This window comes from Channa argus, unplaced genomic scaffold, assembly GCF_033026475.1.
Source record: "Channa argus isolate prfri unplaced genomic scaffold, Channa argus male v1.0 Contig030, whole genome shotgun sequence".
NCBI classification, from domain to species: domain Eukaryota; kingdom Metazoa; phylum Chordata; class Actinopteri; order Anabantiformes; family Channidae; genus Channa; species Channa argus.
Window position 1 is genome coordinate 79,427 of NW_027125249.1, and position 14,798 is coordinate 94,224.

At 41.5% G+C, this 14,798-nt stretch overlaps 15 pseudogenes; all 15 read right to left on the reverse strand.

Annotated features, from left to right (window-relative positions):
• Positions 1 to 319: 319 nt before the first annotated feature.
• Positions 320 to 438, reverse strand: LOC137115953 (5S ribosomal RNA; annotated as a pseudogene).
• Positions 439 to 1,305: 867 nt separating this feature from the next.
• On the reverse strand, positions 1,306 to 1,424 carry LOC137116245 (5S ribosomal RNA; annotated as a pseudogene).
• An 857-nt stretch (positions 1,425 to 2,281) lies between these two features.
• Positions 2,282 to 2,400, reverse strand: LOC137115955 (5S ribosomal RNA; annotated as a pseudogene).
• Positions 2,401 to 3,257: 857 nt separating this feature from the next.
• Positions 3,258 to 3,376, reverse strand: LOC137115994 (5S ribosomal RNA; annotated as a pseudogene).
• Positions 3,377 to 4,233: 857 nt separating this feature from the next.
• On the reverse strand, positions 4,234 to 4,352 carry LOC137116071 (5S ribosomal RNA; annotated as a pseudogene).
• Positions 4,353 to 5,219: 867 nt separating this feature from the next.
• Positions 5,220 to 5,338, reverse strand: LOC137115817 (5S ribosomal RNA; annotated as a pseudogene).
• Positions 5,339 to 6,195: 857 nt separating this feature from the next.
• LOC137116049 (5S ribosomal RNA) lies at positions 6,196 to 6,314 on the reverse strand (annotated as a pseudogene).
• An 867-nt stretch (positions 6,315 to 7,181) lies between these two features.
• LOC137115818 (5S ribosomal RNA) lies at positions 7,182 to 7,300 on the reverse strand (annotated as a pseudogene).
• Positions 7,301 to 8,157: 857 nt separating this feature from the next.
• On the reverse strand, positions 8,158 to 8,276 carry LOC137115820 (5S ribosomal RNA; annotated as a pseudogene).
• Positions 8,277 to 9,143: 867 nt separating this feature from the next.
• On the reverse strand, positions 9,144 to 9,262 carry LOC137116123 (5S ribosomal RNA; annotated as a pseudogene).
• An 857-nt stretch (positions 9,263 to 10,119) lies between these two features.
• On the reverse strand, positions 10,120 to 10,238 carry LOC137116125 (5S ribosomal RNA; annotated as a pseudogene).
• An 868-nt stretch (positions 10,239 to 11,106) lies between these two features.
• Positions 11,107 to 11,225, reverse strand: LOC137116044 (5S ribosomal RNA; annotated as a pseudogene).
• Positions 11,226 to 12,092: 867 nt separating this feature from the next.
• On the reverse strand, positions 12,093 to 12,211 carry LOC137116126 (5S ribosomal RNA; annotated as a pseudogene).
• Positions 12,212 to 13,068: 857 nt separating this feature from the next.
• LOC137116127 (5S ribosomal RNA) lies at positions 13,069 to 13,187 on the reverse strand (annotated as a pseudogene).
• Positions 13,188 to 14,055: 868 nt separating this feature from the next.
• Positions 14,056 to 14,174, reverse strand: LOC137116326 (5S ribosomal RNA; annotated as a pseudogene).
• Between the last annotated feature and the right edge of the window lie 624 nt (positions 14,175 to 14,798).

Genomic DNA, 14,798 nt, shown 5'->3' on the forward strand with positions numbered 1-14,798 from the left:
TGCTGCCAGAAAGAGCCTCGCCAGCTGTTGGGAACCGTACATTTAAAACTCCAGGAAGTGTAGGATGGACCAATCAGCTTCCTGTACTTCCCCCAAATCCGGCCAATCAGGCAGGGCACCTATAAGAACAAGAAAATAAAAACAACACATATGGCCAGGACCGTAACATGGTCTACTAGTAATGAAGCACGATGGTTGACAAACCAATAAAGTAGCAAAACAGCAATGAAAGAACAAAATTTGATGAAAATATAGAACAATTTCTATGAATAAATAGGCAGTAACACCAGCTTGAGCTGCCCGTAAACCCAAGCAAAAAAGCTTACAGCACCTGGTATTCCCAGGCGGTCTTCCTACCAAGTACTAACCAGGCCCGGCCCTATTTGGCTGCCGAGATCGGACGAGATCGGGCGCTTAGAGAGCGGTGTGGCCGTAAGCTGCATTTGACATCATCAACAGCTCTTAAAAACGCTGGAGAAGCAGAATGCATGACACTTGCTAAGAAGAAGATAAATGTGTCAAAGTACAAAGTACTATAACTGTACTGGTCTGTTACGCCCCTGTCTAGGGGGTCAGGGTGCAACATATAAAGATAAATTAGCATTTTCCCTCTCCGATCCCCAAACCAAAATCCAGGATCGAGATGTTCCAACAGAATGATATTTATTTTAAACGAAAGAAAGTGTCAAACAAAACATGACACTACAACTCAGGGCGAACCAAGGCCAACATAATAAACAAAATAAGCCATTTCCCACAGAAAGTGCTAGCTAGCCTGATAGAAATAAACAAACCAAAAGATAGTCGCTAACCCTAACTCCCTAATGTGAAAACAAGAGAAAACAATCAAAAGAAAATGGCAGTCCACCCCTACAGATTTAATACTATTTACAAAATATACAATTTATAAACAAAACCACGGCACAAAACCTAACAATTCAAAAATGCTAAATAAGATTTGGAAACCAAGAACAGCCAACAGGTGCTGCTGCCAGAAAGAGCCTCGCTAGCTGTTGGGAACCGTACATTTAAAACTCCAGGAAGTGTAGGATGGACCAATCAGCTTCCTGTACTTCCCCTAAATCCGGCCAATCAGGCAGGGCACCTATAAGAACAAGAAAATAAAAACAACACATATGGCCAGGACCGTAACATGGTCTACTAGTAATGAAGCACGATGGTTGACAAACCAATAAAGTAGCAAAACAGCAATGAAAGAACAAAATTTGATGAAAATATAGAACAATTTCTATGAATAAATAGGCAGTAACACCAGCTTGAGCTGCCCGTAAACCCAAGCAAAAAAGCTTACAGCACCTGGTATTCCCAGGCGGTCTTCCTACCAAGTACTAACCAGGCCCGGCTCTATTTGGCTGCCGAGATTGGGCGAGATCGGGCGCTTAGAGAGCGGTGTGGCCGTAAGCTGCATATGACATCATCAACAGCTCTTAAAAACGCTGGAGAAGCAGAATGCATGACACTTGCTAAGAAGAAGATAAATGTGGCAAAGTACAAAGTACTATAACTGTACTGGTCTGTTACGCCCCTGTCTAGGGGCTCAGGGTGCAACATACAAAGATAAATTAGCATGTTCCCTCTCCGATCCCCAAACCAAAATCCAGGATTGAGATGTTCCAACAGAATGATATTTATTTTAAACGAAAGAAAGTGTCAAACAAAACATGACACTACAACTCAGGGCGAACCAAGGCCAACATAATAAACAAAATAAGCCATTTCCCACAGAAAGTGCTAGCTAGCCTGATAGAAATAAACAAACCAAAAGACAGTCGCTAACCCTAACTCCCTAATGTGAAAACAGTCCAAAGAAAATGGCAGTCCACCCCTACAGATTTAATACTATTTACAAAATATACAATTTATAAACAAAACCACGGCACAAAACCTAACAATTCAAAAATGCTAAATAAGATTTGGAAACCAAGAACAGCAAACAGGTGCTGCTGCCAGAAAGAGCCTCGCTAGCTGTTGGGAACCGTACATTTAAAACTCCAGGAAGTGTAGGATGGACCAATCAGCTTCCTGTACTTCCCCCAAATCCGGCCAATCAGGCACGGCACCTATAAGAACAAGAAAATAAAAACAACACATATGGCCAGGACCGTAACATGGTCTACTAGTAATGAAGCACGATGGTTGACAAACCAATAAAGTAGCAAAACAGCAATGAAAGAACAAAATTTGATGAAAATATAGAACAATTTCTATGAATAAATAGGCAGCAACACCAGCTTGAGCTGCCCGTAAACCCAAGCAAAAAAGCTTACAGCACCTGGTATTCCCAGGCGGTCTTCCTACCAAGTACTAACCAGGCCCGGCCCTATTTGGCTGCCGAGATCGGACGAGATCGGGCGCTTAGAGAGCGGTGTGGCCGTAAGCTGCATTTGATATCATCAACAGCTCTTAAAAACGCTGGAGAAGCAGAATGCATGACACTTGCTAAGAAGAAGATAAATGTGGCAAAGTACAAACTACTATAACTGTACTGGTCTGTTACGCCCCTTTCTAGGGGGTCAGGGTGCAACATACAAAGATAAATTAGCATGTTCCCTCTCCGATCCCCAAACCAAAATCCAGGATCGAGATGTTCCAACAGAATGATATTTATTTTAAACGAAAGAAAGTGTCAAACAAAACATGACACTACAACTCAGGGCGAACCAAGGCCAACATAATAAACAAAATAAGCCATTTCCCACAGAAAGTGCTAGCTAGCCTGATAGAAAGAAACAAACCAAAAGACAGTCGCTAACCCTAACTCCCTAATGTGAAAACAGTCCAAAGAAAATGGCAGTTCACCCCTACAGATTTAATACTATTTACAAAATATACAATTTATAAACAAAACCACGGCACAAAACCTAACAATTCAAAAATGCTAAATAAGGTTTGGAAACCAAGAACAGCAAACAGGTGCTGATGCCAGAAAGAGCCTCGCTAGCTGTTGGGAACCATACTTTTAAAACTCCAGGAAGTGTAGGATGGACCAATCAGCTTCCTGTACTGCCCCCCAATCCAGCCAATCAGGCAGGGCACCTATAAGAACAAGAAAATAAAAACAACACATATGGCCAGGACCGTAACATGGTCTACTAGTAATGAAGCACGATGGTTGGCAAACCAATAAAGTAGCAAAACAGCAATGAAAGAACAAAATTTGATGAAAATATAGAACAATTTCTATGAATAAATAGGCAGTAACACCAGCTTGTGCTGCCCGTAAACCCAAGCAAAAAAGCTTACAGCACCTGGTATTCCCAGGCGGTCTTCCTACCAAGTACTAACCAGGCCCGGCTCTATTTGGCTGCCGAGATCGGACGAGATCGGGCGCTTAGAGAGCGGTGTTGCCGTAAGCTGCATTTGATATCATCAACAGCTCTTAAAAACGCTGGAGAAGCAGAATGCATGACACTTGCTAAGAAGAAGATAAATGTGGCAAAGTACAAAGTACTATAACTGTACTGGTCTGTTACGCCCCTTTCTAGGGGGTCAGGGTGCAACATACAAAGATAAATTAGCATGTTCCCTCTCCGATCCCCAAACCAAAATCCAGGATCGAGATGTTCCAACAGAATGATATTTATTTTAAACGAAAGAAAGTGTCAAACAAAACATGACACTACAACTCAGGGCGAACCAAGGCCAACATAATAAACAAAATAAGCCATTTCCCACAGAAAGTGCTAGCTAGCCTGATAGAAATAAACAAACCAAAAGACAGTCGCTAACCCTAACTCCCTAATGTGAAAACAGTCCAAAGAAAATGGCAGTTCACCCCTACAGATTTAATACTATTTACAAAATATACAATTTATAAACAAAACCACGGCACAAAACCTAACAATTCAAAAATGCTAAATAAGGTTTGGAAACCAAGAACAGCAAACAGGTGCTGATGCCAGAAAGAGCCTCGCTAGCTGTTGGGAACCGTACTTTTAAAACTCCAGGAAGTGTAGGATGGACCAATCAGCTTCCTGTACTGCCCCCCAATCCGGCCAATCAGGCAGGGCACCTATAAGAACAAGAAAATAAAAACAACACATATGGCCAGGACCGTAACATGGTCTACTAGTAATGAAGCACGATGGTTGACAAACCAATAAAGTAGCAAAACAGCAATGAAAGAACAAAATTTGATGAAAATATAGAACAATTTCTATGAATAAATAGGCAGTAACACCAGCTTGTGCTGCCCGTAAACCCAAGCAAAAAAGCTTACAGCACCTGGTATTCCCAGGCGGTCTTCCTACCAAGTACTAACCAGGCCCCGCCCTATTTTGCTGCCGAGATCGGACGAGATCGGGCGTTCAGAGAGCGGTGTGGCCGTAAGCTGCATTTGACATCATCAACAGCTCTTAAAAACGCTGGAGAAGCAGAATGCATGACACTTGCTAAGAAGAAGATAAATGTGGCAAAGTACAAAGTACTATAACTGTACTGGTCTGTTACGCCCCTGTCTAGGGGGTCAGGGTGCAACATACAAAGATAAATTTGCATGTTCCCTCTCCGATCCTCAAACCAAAATCCAGGATTGAGATGTTCCAACAGAATGATATTTATTTTAAACGAAAGAAAGTGTCAAACAAAACATGACACTACAACTCAGGGCGAACCAAGGCCAACATAATAAACAAAATAAGCCATTTCCCACAGAAAGTGCTAGCTAGCCCGATAGAAATAAACAAACCAAAAGATAGTCGCTAACCCTAACTCCCTAATGTGAAAACAAGAGAAAACAATCAAAAGAAAATGGCAGTCCACCCCTACAGATTTAATACTATTTACAAAATATACAATTTATAAACAAAACCACGGCACAAAACCTAACAATTCAAAAATGCTAAATAAGATTTGGAAACCAAGAACAGCAAACAGGTGCTGCTGCCAGAAAGAGCCTTGCTAGCTGTTGGGAACCGTACTTTTAAAACTCCAGGAAGTGTAGGATGGACCAATCAGCTTCCTGTACTGCCCCCCAATCCAGCCAATCAGGCAGGGCACGTATAAGAACAAGAAAATAAAAACAACACATATGGCCAGGACCGTAACATGGTCTACTAGTAATGAAGCACGATGGTTGGCAAACCAATAAAGTAGCAAAACAGCAATGAAAGAACAAAATTTGATGAAAATATAGAACAATTTCTATGAATAAATAGGCAGTAACACCAGCTTGTGCTGCCCGTAAACCCAAGCAAAAAAGCTTACAGCACCTGGTATTCCCAGGCGGTCTTCCTACCAAGTACTAACCAGGCCCGGCTCTATTTGGCTGCCGAGATCGGACGAGATCGGGCGCTTAGAGAGCGGTGTGGCCGTAAGCTGCATTTGATATCATCAACAGCTCTTAAAAACGCTGGAGAAGCAGAATGCATGACACTTGCTAAGAAGAAGATAAATGTGGCAAAGTACAAAGTACTATAACTGTACTGGTCTGTTACGCCCCTTTCTAGGGGGTCAGGGTGCAACATACAAAGATAAATTAGCATGTTCCCTCTCCGATCCCCAAACCAAAATCCAGGATCGAGATGTTCCAACAGAATGATATTTATTTTAAACGAAAGAAAGTGTCAAACAAAACATGACACTACAACTCAGGGCGAACCAAGGCCAACATAATAAACAAAATAAGCCATTTCCCACAGAAAGTGCTAGCTAGCCTGATAGAAATAAACAAACCAAAAGACAGTCGCTAACCCTAACTCCCTAATGTGAAAACAGTCCAAAGAAAATGGCAGTTCACCCCTACAGATTTAATACTATTTACAAAATATACAATTTATAAACAAAACCACGGCACAAAACCTAACAATTCAAAAATGCTAAATAAGGTTTGGAAACCAAGAACAGCAAACAGGTGCTGATGCCAGAAAGAGCCTCGCTAGCTGTTGGGAACCGTACTTTTAAAACTCCAGGAAGTGTAGGATGGACCAATCAGCTTCCTGTACTGCCCCCCAATCCGGCCAATCAGGCAGGGCACCTATAAGAACAAGAAAATAAAAACAACACATATGGCCAGGACCGTAACATGGTCTACTAGTAATGAAGCACGATGGTTGGCAAACCAATAAAGTAGCAAAACAGCAATGAAAGAACAAAATTTGATGAAAATATAGAACAATTTCTATGAATAAATAGGCAGTAACACCAGCTTGTGCAGCCTGTAAACCCAAGCAAAAAAGCTTACAGCACCTGGTATTCCCAGGCGGTCTTCCTACCAAGTACTAACCAGGCCCGGCTCTATTTGGCTGCCGAGATCGGACGAGATCGGGCGCTTACAGAGCGGTGTGGCCGTAACATGCATTTGACATTATCAACAGCTTCTAAAAACGCTAGAGAAGCAGAATGCATGACACTTGCTAAGAAGAAGATAAATGTGGCAAAGTACAAAGTACTATAACTGTACTGGTCTGTTACGCCCCTGTCTAGGGGGTCAGGGTGAAACATACAAAGATAAATTTGCATGTTCCCTCTCCGATCCTCAAACCAAAATCCAGGATTGAGATGTTCCAACAGAATGATATTTATTTTAAACGAAAGAAAGTGTCAAACAAAACATGACACTACAACTCAGGGCGAACCAAGGCCAACATAATAAGCAAAATAAGCCATTTCCCACAGAAAGTGCTAGCTAGCCTGATAGAAATAAACAAACCAAAAGATAGTCGCTAACCCTAACTCCCTAATGTGAAAACAAGAGAAAACAATCAAAAGAAAATGGCAGTCCACCCCTACAGATTTAATACTATTTACAAAATATACAATTTATAAACAAAACCACGGCACAAAACCTAACAATTCAAAAATGCTAAATAAGATTTGGAAACCAAGAACAGCAAACAGGTGCTGCTGCCAGAAAGAGCCTCGCTAGCTGTTGGGAACCGTACTTTTAAAACTCCAGGAAGTGTAGGATGGACCAATCAGCTTCCTGTACTGCCCCCCAATCCAGCCAATCAGGCAGGGCACCTATAAGAACAAGAAAATAAAAACAACACATATGGCCAGGACCGTAACATGGTCTACTAGTAATGAAGCACGATGGTTGGCAAACCAATAAAGTAGCAAAACAGCAATGAAAGAACAAAATTTGATGAAAATATAGAACAATTTCTATGAATAAATAGGCAGTAACACCAGCTTGTGCTGCCCGTAAACCCAAGCAAAAAAGCTTACAGCACCTGGTATTCCCAGGCGGTCTTCCTACCAAGTACTAACCAGGCCCGGCTCTATTTGGCTGCCGAGATCGGACGAGATCGGGCGCTTAGAGAGCGGTGTGGCCGTAAGCTGCATTTGATATCATCAACAGCTCTTAAAAACGCTGGAGAAGCAGAATGCATGACACTTGCTAAGAAGAAGATAAATGTGGCAAAGTACAAAGTACTATAACTGTACTGGTCTGTTACGCCCCTTTCTAGGGGGTCAGGGTGCAACATACAAAGATAAATTAGCATGTTCCCTCTCCGATCCCCAAACCAAAATCCAGGATCGAGATGTTCCAACAGAATGATATTTATTTTAAACGAAAGAAAGTGTCAAACAAAACATGACACTACAACTCAGGGCGAACCAAGGCCAACATAATAAACAAAATAAGCCATTTCCCACAGAAAGTGCTAGCTAGCCTGATAGAAATAAACAAACCAAAAGACAGTCGCTAACCCTAACTCCCTAATGTGAAAACAGTCCAAAGAAAATGGCAGTTCACCCCTACAGATTTAATACTATTTACAAAATATACAATTTATAAACAAAACCACGGCACAAAACCTAACAATTCAAAAATGCTAAATAAGGTTTGGAAACCAAGAACAGCAAACAGGTGCTGATGCCAGAAAGAGCCTCGCTAGCTGTTGGGAACCGTACTTTTAAAACTCCAGGAAGTGTAGGATGGACCAATCAGCTTCCTGTACTTCCCCCAAATCCGGCCAATCAGGCAGGGCACCTATAAGAACAAGAAAATAAAAACAACACATATGGCCAGGACCGTAACATGGTCTACTAGTAATGAAGCACGATGGTTGACAAACCAATAAAGTAGCAAAACAGCAATGAAAGAACAAAATTTGATGAAAATATAGAACAATTTCTATGAATAAATAGGCAGTAACACCAGCTTGAGCTGCCCGTAAACCCAAGCAAAAAAGCTTACAGCACCTGGTATTCCCAGGCGGTCTTCCTACCAAGTACTAACCAGGCCCGGCTCTATTTGGCTGCCGAGATCGGACGAGATCGGGCGCTTAGAGAGCGGTGTGGCCGTAAGCTGCATTTGACATTATCAACAGCTCTTAAAAACGCTAGAGAAGCAGAATGCATGACACTTGCTAAGAAGAAGATAAATGTGGCAAAGTACAAAGTACTATAACTGTACTGGTCTGTTACGCCCCTGTCTAGGGGGTCAGGGTGAAACATACAAAGATAAATTTGCATGTTCCCTCTCCGATCCTCAAACCAAAATCCAGGATTGAGATGTTCCAACAGAATGATATTTATTTTAAACGAAAGAAAATGTCAAACAAAACATGACACTACAACTCAGGGCGAACCAAGGCCAACATAATAAACAAAATAAGCCATTTCCCACAGAAAGTGCTAGCTAGCCTGATAGAAATAAACAAACCAAAAGATAGTCGCTAACCCTAACTCCCTAATGTGAAAACAAGAGAAAACAATCAAAAGAAAATGGCAGTCCACCCCTACAGATTTAATACTATTTACAAAATATACAATTTATAAACAAAACCACGGCACAAAACCTAACAATTCAAAAATGCTAAATAAGATTTGGAAACCAAGAACAGCAAACAGGTGCTGCTGCCAGAAAGAGCCTCGCTAGCTGTTGGGAACCGTACTTTTAAAACTCCAGGAAGTGTAGGATGGACCAATCAGCTTCCTGTACTTCCCCCAAATCCGGCCAATCAGGCAGGGCACCTATAAGAACAAGAAAATAAAAACAACACATATGGCCAGGACCGTAACATGGTCTACTAGTAATGAAGCACGATGGTTGACAAACCAATAAAGTAGCAAAACAGCAATGAAAGAACGAAATTTGATGAAAATATAGAACAATTTCTATGAATAAATAGGCAGTAACACCAGCTTGAGCTGCCCGTAAACCCAAGCAAAAAAGCTTACAGCACCTGGTATTCCCAGGCGGTCTTCCTACCAAGTACTAACCAGGCCCGGCCCTATTTGGCTGCCGAGATCGGACGAGATCGGGCGCTTAGAGAGCGGTGTGGCCGTAACATGCATTTGACATCATCAACAGCTCTTAAAAACGCTAGAGAAGCAGAATGCATGACACTTGCTAAGAAGAAGATAAATGTGGCAAAGTACAAAGTACTATAACTGTACTGGTCTGTTACGCCCCTGTCTAGGGGGTCAGGGTGAAACATACAAAGATAAATTTGCATGTTCCCTCTCCGATCCCCAAACCAAAATCCAGGATTGAGATGTTCCAACAGAATGATATTTATTTTAAACGAAAGAAAGTGTCAAACAAAACATGACACTACAACTCAGGGCGAACCAAGGCCAACATAATAAACAAAATAAGCCATTTCCCACAGAAAGTGCTAGCTAGCCTGATAGAAAGAAACAAACCAAAAGACAGTCGCTAACCCTAACTCCCTAATGTGAAAACAGTCCAAAGAAAATGGCAGTTCACCCCTACAGATTTAATACTATTTACAAAATATACAATTTATAAACAAAACCACGGCACAAAACCTAACAATTCAAAAATGCTAAATAAGATTTGGAAACCAAGAACAGCAAACAGGTGCTGCTGCCAGAAAGAGCCTCGCTAGCTGTTGGGAACCGTACTTTTAAAACTCCAGGAAGTGTAGGATGGACCAATCAGCTTACTGTACTTCCCCCAAATCCGGCCAATCAGGCACGGCACCTATAAGAACAAGAAAATAAAAACAACACATATGGCCAGGACCGTAACATGGTCTACTAGTAATGAAGCACGATGGTTGACAAACCAATAAAGTAGCAAAACAGCAATGAAAGAACAAAATTTGATGAAAATATAGAACAATTTCTATGAATAAATAGGCAGTAACACCAGCTTGAGCTGCCCGTAAACCCAAGCAAAAAAGCTTACAGCACCTGGTATTCCCAGGCGGTCTTCCTACCAAGTACTAACCAGGCCCGGCCCTATTTGGCTGCCGAGATCGGACGAGATCGGGCGCTTAGAGAGCGGTGTGGCCGTAACATGCATTTGATATCATCAACAGCTCTTAAAAACGCTAGAGAAGCAGAATGCATGACACTTGCTAAGAAGAAGATAAATGTGGCAAAGTACAAAGTACTATAACTGTACTGGTCTGTTACGCCCCTGTCTAGGGGGTCAGGGTGAAACATACAAAGATAAATTTGCATGTTCCCTCTCCGATCCCCAAACCAAAATCCAGGATTGAGATGTTCCAACAGAATGATATTTATTTTAAACGAAAGAAAGTGTCAAACAAAACATGACACTACAACTCAGGGCGAACCAAGGCCAACATAATAAACAAAATAAGCCATTTCCCACAGAAAGTGCTAGCTAGCCTGATAGAAAGAAACAAACCAAAAGACAGTCGCTAACCCTAACTCCCTAATGCGAAAACAAGAGAAAACAATCAAAAGAAAAATGGCAGTCCACCCCTACAGATTTAATACTATTTACAAAATATACAATTTATAAACAAAACCACGGCACAAAACCTAACAATTCAAAAATGCTAAATAAGGTTTGGAAACCAAGAACAGCAAACAGGTGCTGATGCCAGAAAGAGCCTCGCTAGCTGTTGGGAACCGTACTTTTAAAACTCCAGGAAGTGTAGGATGGACCAATCAGCTTCCTGTACTTCCCCCAAATCCGGCCAATCAGGCAGGGCACCTATAAGAACAAGAAAATAAAAACAACACATATGGCCAGGACCGTAACATGGTCTACTAGTAATGAAGCACGATGGTTGACAAACCAATAAAGTAGCAAAACAGCAATGAAAGAACAAAATTTGATGAAAATATAGAACAATTTCTATGAATAAATAGGCAGTAACACCAGCTTGAGCTGCCCGTAAACCCAAGCAAAAAAGCTTACAGCACCTGGTATTCCCAGGCGGTCTTCCTACCAAGTACTAACCAGGCCCGGCTCTATTTGGCTGCCGAGATCGGACAAGATCGGGCGCTTAGAGAGCGGTGTGGCCGTAAGCTGCATTTGACATTATCAACAGCTCTTAAAAACGCTAGAGAAGCAGAATGCATGACACTTGCTAAGAAGAAGATAAATGTGGCAAAGTACAAAGTACTATAACTGTACTGGTCTGTTACGCCCCTGTCTAGGGGGTCAGGGTGAAACATACAAAGATAAATTTGCATGTTCCCTCTCCGATCCTCAAACCAAAATCCAGGATTGAGATGTTCCAACAGAATGATATTTATTTTAAACGAAAGAAAGTGTCAAACAAAACATGACACTACAACTCAGGGCGAACCAAGGCCAACATAATAAACAAAATAAGCCATTTCCCACAGAAAGTGCTAGCTAGCCTGATAGAAATAAACAAACCAAAAGATAGTCGCTAACCCTAACTCCCTAATGTGAAAACAAGAGAAAACAATCAAAAGAAAATGGCAGTCCACCCCTACAGATTTAATACTATTTACAAAATATACAATTTATAAACAAAACCACGGCACAAAACCTAACAATTCAAAAATGCTAAATAAGATTTGGAAACCAAGAACAGCAAACAGGTGCTGCTGCCAGAAAGAGCCTCGCTAGCTGTTGGGAACCGTACTTTTAAAACTCCAGGAAGTGTAGGATGGACCAATCAGCTTCCTGTACTTCCCCCAAATCCGGCCAATCAGGCAGGGCACCTATAAGAACAAGAAAATAAAAACAACACATATGGCCAGGACCGTAACATGGTCTACTAGTAATGAAGCACGATGGTTGACAAACCAATAAAGTAGCAAAACAGCAATGAAAGAACGAAATTTGATGAAAATATAGAACAATTTCTATGAATAAATAGGCAGTAACACCAGCTTGAGCTGCCCGTAAACCCAAGCAAAAAAGCTTACAGCACCTGGTATTCCCAGGCGGTCTTCCTACCAAGTACTAACCAGGCCCGGCCCTATTTGGCTGCCGAGATCGGACGAGATCGGGCGCTTAGAGAGCGGTGTGGCCGTAACATGCATTTGACATCATCAACAGCTCTTAAAAACGCTAGAGAAGCAGAATGCATGACACTTGCTAAGAAGAAGATAAATGTGGCAAAGTACAAAGTACTATAACTGTACTGGTCTGTTACGCCCCTGTCTAGGGGGTCAGGGTGAAACATACAAAGATAAATTTGCATGTTCCCTCTCCGATCCCCAAACCAAAATCCAGGATTGAGATGTTCCAACAGAATGATATTTATTTTAAACGAAAGAAAGTGTCAAACAAAACATGACACTACAACTCAGGGCGAACCAAGGCCAACATAATAAACAAAATAAGCCATTTCCCACAGAAAGTGCTAGCTAGCCTGATAGAAAGAAACAAACCAAAAGACAGTCGCTAACCCTAACTCCCTAATGTGAAAACAGTCCAAAGAAAATGGCAGTTCACCCCTACAGATTTAATACTATTTACAAAATATACAATTTATAAACAAAACCACGGCACAAAACCTAACAATTCAAAAATGCTAAATAAGATTTGGAAACCAAGAACAGCAAACAGGTGCTGCTGCCAGAAAGAGCCTCGCTAGCTGTTGGGAACCGTACATTTAAAACTCCAGGAAGTGTAGGATGGACCAATCAGCTTACTGTACTTCCCCCAAATCCGGCCAATCAGGCACGGCACCTATAAGAACAAGAAAATAAAAACAACACATATGGCCAGGACCGTAACATGGTCTACTAGTAATGAAGCACGATGGTTGACAAACCAATAAAGTAGCAAAACAGCAATGAAAGAACAAAATTTGATGAAAATATAGAACAATTTCTATGAATAAATAGGCAGTAACACCAGCTTGAGCTGCCCGTAAACCCAAGCAAAAAAGCTTACAGCACCTGGTATTCCCAGGCGGTCTTCCTACCAAGTACTAACCAGGCCCGGCCCTATTTGGCTGCCGAGATCGGACGAGATCGGGCGCTTAGAGAGCGGTGTGGCCGTAACATGCATTTGATATCATCAACAGCTCTTAAAAACGCTAGAGAAGCAGAATGCATGACACTTGCTAAGAAGAAGATAAATGTGGCAAAGTACAAAGTACTATAACTGTACTGGTCTGTTACGCCCCTGTCTAGGGGGTCAGGGTGAAACATACAAAGATAAATTTGCATGTTCCCTCTCCGATCCCCAAACCAAAATCCAGGATTGAGATGTTCCAACAGAATGATATTTATTTTAAACGAAAGAAAGTGTCAAACAAAACATGACACTACAACTCAGGGCGAACCAAGGCCAACATAATAAACAAAATAAGCCATTTCCCACAGAAAGTGCTAGCTAGCCTGATAGAAAGAAACAAACCAAAAGACAGTCGCTAACCCTAACTCCCTAATGCGAAAACAAGAGAAAACAATCAAAAGAAAAATGGCAGTCCACCCCTACAGATTTAATACTATTTACAAAATATACAATTTATAAACAAAACCACGGCACAAAACCTAACAATTCAAAAATGCTAAATAAGGTTTGGAAACCAAGAACAGCAAACAGGTGCTGCTGCCAGAAAGAGCCTCGCTAGCTGTTGGGAACCGTACTTTTAAAACTCCAGGAAGTGTAGGATGGACCAATCAGCTTCCTGTACTTCCCCCAAATCCAGCCAATCAGGCAGGGCACCTATAAGAACAAGAAAATAAAAACAACACATATGGCCAGGACCGTAACATGGTCTACTAGTAATGAAGCACGATGGTTGACAAACCAATAAAGTAGCAAAACAGCAATGAAAGAACAAAATTTGATGAAAATATAGAACAATTTCTATGAATAAATAGGCAGTAACACCAGCTTGTGCTGCCCGTAAACCCAAGCAAAAAAGCTTACAGCACCTGGTATTTCCAGGCGGTCTTCCTACCAAGTACTAACCAGGCCCGGCCCTATTTGGCTGCCCAGATCGGACGAGATCGGGCGCTCAGAGAGCGGTGTGGCCGTAAGCTGCATTTGACATCATCAACAGCTCTTAAAAACGCTGGAGAAGCAGAATGCATGACACTTGCTAAGAAGAAGATAAATGTGGCAAAGTACAAAGTACTATAACTGTACTGGTCTGTTACGCCCCTGTCTAGGGGGTCAGGGTGCAACATACAAAGATAAATTAGCATGTTCCCTCTCCGATCCCCAAACCAAAATCCAGAATCGAGATGTTCTAACAGAATGATATTTATTTTAAACGAAAGAAAGTGTCAAACAAAACATGACACTACAACTCAGGGCGAACCAAGGCCAACATAATAAACAAAATAAGCCATTTCCCACAGAAAGTGCTAGCTAGCCTGATAGAAATAAACAAACCAAAAGATAGTCGCTAACCCTAACTCCCTAATGTGAAAACAAGAGAAAACAATCAAAAGAAAATGGCAGTCCACCCCTACAGATTTAATACTATTTACAAAATATACAATTTATAAACAAAACCACGGCACAAAACCTAACAATTCAAAAATGCTAAATAAGATTTGGAAACCAAGAACAGCAAACAGGTGCTGCTGCCAGAAAGAGCCTCGCTAGCTGTTGGGAACCGTACTTTTAAAACTCCAGGAAGTGTAGGATGGACCAATCA